Genomic DNA, 8173 nt, shown 5'->3' with positions numbered 1-8173 from the left:
AAAGACTGTTTTCTGCTGGCTCACGCCTGTAATCCTAGCTCAGGAGGCTGAGATCTGAGGATCACGGTTCAAAGCCAGCCTGAGCAGGAAAGTCCGTGAGTTTAAAAACCACTAGAAAACCGGAAGTTATGCTGTGGCTCAAGCAGTGGAGTGCTCGCCTTGAGCTGAATAGTGCAGGAACAGCGCCCAAGCACAGAGTTCAAGCCCCACAACCCACCAAAAAAAAAGAAAAAAAAAAGGACTGCTTTCTCTCCATGACCTAAATCTGGAGATGAATGTAGGTATAAAAAAAACAAAGAGTGGGTGGGGCTCAGTGTAGGATGGATTCCAGCAGCTTCAAGGACTCCTATTGGCTTATAAGGTTATGGGATTACTTAATATCTGTGTAGGCAAAGGCAAATTGTCTGTTAGAGCCTGGGGCAGAGGACATGGTGTCAAGAAAGCCCAGCTCACATCTATTCTCTTTGAGGGAGATCTCATCTACCATGGAAGGAAACTTGATTAACAAAGAGCAAGTGGATTTCTGAGAGGAAGGATGGGAAGGAGACAGTTCCTGAGGCATCTGGGTTAGCAGAGGGAGTGTGGGTATCTTGGCCCTAGGAAAAAGAATGTAGCCTGGCACTAGTGGCTTATGCCTGGGATCCTAGCCACTCAGGAGGCTGAGATCTGAGGATCACGGTTCAAAGCCAGCCCGGGCAGAAAAGTCCGTGAGACTCTTATCTCCAATTAACCACTAGAAAACTGGAAGTGGCACTGTGGCTCAAGTGGTAGAGCGATCGCCTTGAGCTGAAGAGCGCAGGGACAGCGCCTAAACCCAGAAGGCCAGAGTTCAAGCCTCACAACCGACCAAAAAAAGAGTCTGAAGTTGCCATTGATTCCTTTCTGAGATGTTCTCAAGTCCTCACTCAGTGGTTCATCCTGACAGACCTCAAGGGGGAACACACAGATCTCTGCCATCAGCACTTTTTTTTTTTTTTTTTCTGGGTCTGGGCCTTGAACTCTGGGCCTGGGCGCTGTCCCTCAGCCCCTTTTGCTAGCACTCTATCACTTGAGCTATAGCACCACTTATAGCTTTTTCTGTGATTAATCGGGGATAAGAGTCTCATGGACTTTCCTGCTTGGGCTGATTTTGTTTTTGTCGGTCATGGGGCCTGAACTCTGGGCCTGAGCACTGTCCCTCAGCTCTTCAGCTCAAGGCTAGCACTCTACTACTTGAGCCACAGTGCCACTTCCAGCTTTTTCTGCATATATGGTGCTGAGGAATCGAACCCAAGGCCTCAGGCATGCAAGGCAAGCATTCTACCACTGAGCCACCGTCCCAGCCCTCTGGGCTGACTTTGAACAGTGATCCTCACATCTTAGCCTCCTGACTAGCTAGGATTACAGGCTTGAGCCACCGGCGCCCAGCTAGTTACCAAGTATTAATTTTGAAAACATTGAACAATGCACACACACACACACACACAATTTTATATATAGTTTTTTGTTTTTTTGTCGGTCGTGGGGCTTGAACTCTGGGCCTGGGCGTTGTCCCTCAGCTCTTCAACTCAAGGCGAGCGCTCTACCACTTGAGCTACAGCGCCACTTCCACACACTATTTTATTGTGAAAGTCCCTTAATTTCCCTTTCTCTCCGCTCAGGTCCTTTCTCTTTATTCATTAAAAGAAATTGCGGGAATATCTTTTCAGGTCACTGTTTTTGTTGCTCTGTGAATTTTCAAACACACAGGTGCAACCTCCCTCTTTTTGTTTAATAACAACAGGATCCCAGATATGCTTCGTTCACCCCTGACTTTTCCAGTCATGGGGTGTCAGCCCAGAGAAAGTCTTTCAGGCTATAGAGGAGGAAATAAAGGCAGACAGTGAAGTATGCAGCCCATGGCACACTTAGAATAGCAACGCTGGTTTCTGAAGCAAGAACGAATTCTGCAAGCTGTTGCAGGTACGAGAGAAAATAACCACGTGAAGCTAGACACCAGCTGCTCTCATCTGTGATCCTAGCTACTCACGAGGCTGAGATCTGAGGATCATGGCTCAAAGCCAGCCTTGGCAAATTCTGTGAGACTCTCAACTCCAATTAACTCCAATTAACTATTAAAAAGCTGGAAGTGAAGCTGTGGCTCAAGTGGTAGTGCTTACCTTGAGCAAAAAAGCTCAGGGACAGAGCCTAGGCCCCGAGTTCAAGCCCCAGGACTGACATAAAAAGTGAAGAACCATACAAAGGAGACCATAAAGAGTTGAGGCTAGTAATATGTAGCCTTTTTCGGGAGAGGTTGCTAGCACTGGGGGCTTGAACTCTGGCCATGATTTCACTGGCTTTTTTGCTTAAGGCTGGCATGCTCAGCTTTTAGTGGTTAATTGGAGATAATAGTCTCATCCATTTGTCTGCTTGGGTTGGCTTTGAATCCACATCCTCAAGTCTCAGCCTCCTGAGAGTAGCTAGGATGACAGGCAAGTGCCCCTGGTCCCCACACAAAGGCAGTTTCTCCAGAGCTGAGAATCCTGCCAGTGCCAGCCGACTCCGCTGTGACCCTTGAGGCAGAAGTGAGGAACTTCCTGTCAGGGGGTAGGAGAGAAAACCCTCTTTTCTGAAGGTCTCTGGGAAGCCAGCACTCTTGTTTTTCTGGATCAGGCTGCGCTGCTGGCCTGAGATTTCTTGAATTCGCAGTGAACGTAGACCTGGCAACTTAAACTCCTCAGCTAGAACCCATGGAGCGGAATGCCCTGGTTCCCAAGGTTTCTTCTGGAGAGGTCCAAAGACCTGTCACCAGCCCCTGCGGCCCGCGCGGCTCGTGCAGGAGTTGCGGCCAGCGGGGCGGGTGGAGAAAGGTGACGGGAAAGGGCCACACCCAGGTAGGCGTGTTCCCGAAAAACGAACCGAGCGTGGAGAAACCCAGCGAAACACTGGGAGCAGTGGCGACTCGGTGGAGCCCGCGCTCCCGAGTCTCCGAGTCCCGACTGCACAATTCCAGGTGTTCTTATAGTCGGGCTTGGCTTGGGAGAGGGTGCCGGTGGGGAGCAGTCGCAGACCCTGAGGATACCGGTCACCCTCGGAGGGCAAGAGAATGAGCAGTTTACAACCACGGCAGTTTCCCACGGAAAGATAACAGTAACAAAGCGATTTGCAACCGCGAGGATTCCCAGTGCGGAGCGGTGCCCACGGTCGGCCAAGCTCCTGCACAGACGTGCGCGCGGAGGGCCGCTCCGGGCGGGCACCCGGTCGGGCCCCGGCCTCCCAGTACCCGCAGGGGGCTGGCACGCAGGGGCGCGCAGCAGATACTCGCAGAATCAACCACCCGGCCAGCACGCGCGCATCAGGCTCGGACGCTTCCGCGCTCACAGAGGCCTCGAGAGTCAGACCTAGGGTGACCCGGAGGGCTCCCCGGGCGGCCACTACCGGCAGCCCGCATCCCAGCACCCGCACAGCCGGCAGCGCCCCGCTTTCACCGCGCCGGGACGCGAGCCCGCGCGGAGAGGTCACCCCCCCACCCCGGCTATTGGCTCGAGAGAACAAAGGAGCCGCCCCGCGGCTTCTCTGATTGGGCCAAGCGGGTCATCTGAGTCACGCAGCCAATCAGATGGCCCGGCGGCTCGGCGGACAGCCGGGCCTGCCAGCCAATCAGGCCCACGCGCCCGCCCCGCCTGCCCCGGGACTGGCCAGGGCGGGGAGCCCGGTGCCCGAGGCGCCCCTGGGGCGGCCGTTCCGTTAACCTTAGCTACAAAGTCAAAGGTATTTATTTATCCCCGCCCCCTCCCTCCTGGGCCCTGCGCGTTCGGGGAGGGGAGGGGAGGGGACGGGCGAGGATGGCCCGGTGCCCGGCCCCGCAGTCCCGCGCCGCTCCCCTGCTCCGGGCTGGAGCGAGAGACGGGCGGGTGCCCGAGCCCTGCGCGCCCCGGGCGAGCCCGGGCCCCAAACTTTCTCCGCCCACCACACCACGCAGCGGGAGCGACCCCGGCCGGGGGCGGGGACGGGGGCAGGGGCGGCCGGGGCTGCGAGCTCAGGGAGGGAGGACGAGGGTCACCCGGAAGGGGAGGAGGGTCACCCGCGCGCGGCCCCCTTACGCCACCCGGGGTCCGCCCGGCTTTGGGGGGCAGGGCCACCAGGGCTGGCTGCAGAGGGGTGCATAGTAGGTGATCTATAAAGGTGTGATTTCATGAGCTGGGAGAAGGATGGGAGGTTAACCAGAAGAGGGAAGCACCCCAAAGTTACAACAGTGTGTGTGGGGATGGGGACACTCCTCCAGGTCTTGATCGGGTGGATGAGGCCGGGCGGGGCTTCTTCCTCTGAAAAGGGGGTGGGAAGTAGAGGGGAGCCGGTGGAGCAAGGTGGAATCCAGACTGGGGTCCCCGAGGCTGAGTGTTCATGGCTCAGGTTTGGAGACCAGGGGCAATCCGGGTTCCACCCTCGACGTTCTTGAGTTCCTCACTCACGTACATCATGACCAGACTACATGGCTTTACTTCCTTTCACTTCCAGGGTTCCATGATTCCATGCTTCTAATGTGTTGTGGACTGACATTTTTTTTATTCATCTTCCCTTTACAACCATTTTTCGTAATGGCTTGCTATGCCAGAGTCTGGTACCCGGGCAGGGACTTTTGAACAGTCTGCTGTCTCCAAAAAGGTGTTCTGGGCAAAGTGATCCCTGATCTGGTCTGAGAAAGGACAAGTTGGACAAGGCCCTTTCATGTTTTGTCCTGAACTTCATATTGCTTTGAGGTGCATGGGGGAGAGGTGGCCAGATTTTGAATGGTCTTACCGAGACATTTTTTAGCCAAATCGGTGTGATGAGTATGTAAGAGAGTACTATGTCCAAGTTTCAACTTCAGAAAAATTGGTTTGGGTCTTTGGTGGCAGATGGATTGAAGAGGAAGATAAGCCATAAAATTGTTAGAATTATCTAAGTGAGAGATAAGACCTCAGCCCAGACAGGTCCTCTAAGGGATGTTGGCATTAAAGTCTTGCAGATGGAGCTCCCTGGCTGTGATCTGCTTGCATGCGGGGTCAGGGAGGGGCGTGAAGGGTTAGAGATGCAGAGTGGGTGATGTGATGGCACAGTGAAGCCATCTGGAAGGATCCAGGCATGCCTGGTGGCTGGGGATGGGGAGAGGCTCTCCTGGTTGGGCTGGGATCACCTGGAGGTTAGAAATGGCCAGCTCTGCCAGTCAGGCTGTGGCTGAAGCTCTGCCCACCCGCATAGCTCCTTAGTGTTCTCCAGATTCCAAAGGAAAGTCTGGGGGGTAGGAAGGTTCAGTGATGGCTGGGGCTGCTGTGCAGCTGGTTTAGGTGTTCCCTTGTGCCGAATCTGAATTTCTGCAGCTCTGACCTTTTCATGAATTGAGCCGGTTTGGATACAGTTGAAGCTGGGTGTGTTTGTGTGTGCACTTGGTGTTTATATTGGTTTCCCATATGCTTTTGGTCATCTATTTAAAGTGGAAATAGCACTGTTACCAACCGAAAATCCTTTCCTAGGCACAGAAAATTGGTTCCTCCTGGGGGATTTGTTGTTAGTGACAGAGAAAAAGGAACAAGAGCAGTGACCCCTTCAGAGTCCACGGCTCACTTAACCGATCAGTTCAGCATGTACTGAGCAACCCTTGCACCTCAGATCCGGCCAGCCAAGGTCCCTGGCTTCCTGGAATTTACCTCCAGGAAGACATGGATGACCACCATCCATTATAGGAGTGCTAGCACACGTGGCTGTTGAGTATTTAAATGTGGCCAGATTGAGATGCTGGATGTTAAATTAAATGTATTTGGACTTAAATGATTCTGGGGGTATAAAAGTTAAATTTCCGAAACTGAGGTTCTGATAGTTTATTTTTGTCTTGGCCGCCAGTGCCTCCTCAGTAAGTCATATATAGTCATGTATGTACCTTCTCTTAAAGGGATACAGTACTTGTAGGCTGTGAAGAGGGGTGTCAGGGCTGGGGTTAGAGCCCTGCTGGTAGACTAGGCTATCTTCAGTGTGAAGACTGGATGGAGGAGGGGGGAGATTGCATTTGCTTAGCACCAGTGTCCTGCTGGGGATGAGTTTGCAGGGAGCCGGATCCCTTGCTTCCTGAGTTTCTTTGTCTGCTAGACAACACTTCAGGAAGGGGGTGAGGAGGGATGATCCAAGTGGCACAGCAGAGCCAGGGCAATAAGAGAGGAGCTTGGTGAGGGGCTCGGGTGGTGTGCAGGGACCTGGAAGGGCTGTCCATGCGCAGAGGCTGTCCTGGGCCCGGCTCCCCCAGGGCGTGTCTGTAGGAAAATATTTCTATACCAGGAGGATGAGCAAAGAAAAGTAGCTGGCAGGTGAACAGACCAACAGTTTCTTATTCAGAATGAAAACCTGGGAAGGGCACCAAGTCTTCAGGTGGGCTGAAGGGAAAGTCTCCCCCATATCTAAGGTCCCCCTTTATCAGGCAGAAAAGTGAAGTCAGGTGGGCAGAGGTCAGGGGTGGTTCGTTTCACCTGGGGAAGTGCAGGATGGGAGCAGGGGAAGGGGCTCTTTGTGAAAAAATGGAGGTGAGGTGGGAGAGAATTTTTTTTTTTCCAATACTGGGGCTTGAACTCAGGGCCTAGGCATTGTCCCTGAGCTTCTTTTTGCTCAAGGCTAGTACTCTGGGCTGGGAAGGTTGCTCAGTGGTAGAGTTCTTGCCTTGAATGCATGAGGCAAGCACTCTACCACTGAGCCTCCTTCCCAGCCCAGCAATCTTATCTTGAGTCACAAGATAGGGGATTTGAATAGCATCTGTGTTCCCAGATCCATCGACACCCAATATGGCCCTTGGTCACAGGCTGTCTCTTTACAGGCACAGAGTGCGTTAGGGGAGGGGAGATGATTCAGCCAGGTTGGCAGCCAGGGCAGTTCTGGCATTTCTTCAGAATGTGGCCGTCAAGGGGGAGATGAGTGTTTCTAGTTCCAGCTATTTAACTTTTTTTTTTTTTTTGTCGGTCGTGGGGCTTGAACTCTGGGCCTGGGCGTTGTCCCTCAGCTCTTCAGCTCAAGGCGAGCGCTCTACCACTTGAGCTACAGCGCCACATCCGGTTTTCTGGTGGTTTATTGGAGATAGGAGTCTCACGGTCTTTCCTGCCCGGGCTGGCTTTGAACCGCGATCCTCAGATCTCAGCCTCCTGAGTAGCTAGGATTACAGGCGTGAGCCACCAGCGCCCGGCCCAGCTATTTAACTTTTGAGTGTCTGCACATCCGATCAGATCATCACACAGCTGGACGCGGATCCTGGAAGACAGGGCCTGTTCTCCATTTCTGACCTCCTACGTCTTAGCTCATCCCTGCCTTCCATGTACACTTCTCTTCCTACATAGGAGCCAGGCTGTGCTCCTCACTCTGGCATGGGGGGTGATGCTACAGCAGCAGTGTTCTGGGTAGGTTAGCAGGAATCAGGAATCAAAGCCCGCCGGTTACCTGAGGAGACTCTGGGTCTTAACAGCTCTTGGGAGCCAGGAAGGCAAACACGACTCTGGTGTTGTCTTGGGTTAGGTGTGTTGCAGATGCTGTCTTGGCCTCTGTCCTTGCTCCACGTTTGTGGCCCCAGGGCCCTTGGCCTGTGCTCCCATAGGCCTCAGACTGTGGACTTCGGAGGAGGGCGTCTCCGTGCCCCGCCCCCCCTTGGTCCTAGGCCTGAACTCAGGGCCTAGATGTGATCTTAGTTTTTTCTATGCTTGAACACTCTATGTATAGTAGTACTCTACCATAGAAACCACAGCTCCACTTCTGGCTGTTTTTGGGGTGGTGGTGGAGGTGCTTAATTGAAGAGTCTCACAGACTTTCCTGCCCTGGCAGGCTTTCAACAATGATCCTCAAATCTCAGACTCCAGGGTAGCTAGGATATTGGCCTGAGGGGTTAGATGTTAACTCCAGGCAGGGAGAGTGAATGCTGGAGGCCACATCCTGGGGCCTGGAGGAGAGAGGAGCCCCAGGGGGCAGTGGAGCCTCTCAGGTGGGCGGTACTTCCTCTTTCTGCTGCCCCCAGCAGGCTTCAGCTGCCCAGAAAACACAGTGGGAGGACCGGATGGATCCCCAGAGGGGAAGTAATTGAAAATCAAATCTACTTCACACCGTGCAGCTCTGGGAAGGTGAAGGTATTGAGAAAGAGAAAGGAGGTTTCTGAATAAGCATTAGAAGAATGTGATGATGTCCTGACAACCTGCTGAGATGGCCAGCCCAA

The 8173-nt window shown here is 53.6% G+C and overlaps 1 protein-coding gene across 4 annotated transcripts in view; it reads left to right on the top strand.

The window, feature by feature from the left end:
- Positions 1–3658: 3658 nt before the first annotated feature.
- Positions 3659–8173, top strand: part of LOC138837890 (zinc finger protein 775-like) — a 31334-nt gene continuing 26819 nt past the window's right edge. For 2 of the 4 annotated variants that reach the window (XM_070036907.1, XM_070036909.1), the window contains exon 1: positions 3662–3729. The gene's annotated coding sequence lies outside the window, so the exon portion shown is untranslated. Of the gene's footprint in view, positions 3730–8173 lie in introns of all 4 variants that reach the window. The other 2 variants (XM_070036908.1, XM_070036919.1) reach the window with 2 other exon arrangements.

This window comes from Dipodomys merriami, unplaced genomic scaffold (assembly GCF_024711535.1).
Source record: "Dipodomys merriami isolate MVZ:Mamm:240054 unplaced genomic scaffold, mDipMer1.0.p SCAF_2780, whole genome shotgun sequence".
Classification (NCBI taxonomy): Eukaryota; Metazoa; Chordata; class Mammalia; order Rodentia; family Heteromyidae; genus Dipodomys; species Dipodomys merriami.
Note: the sequence above shows the minus strand (reverse complement) of the source record. Positions and strands in the feature narration are given on the sequence as shown.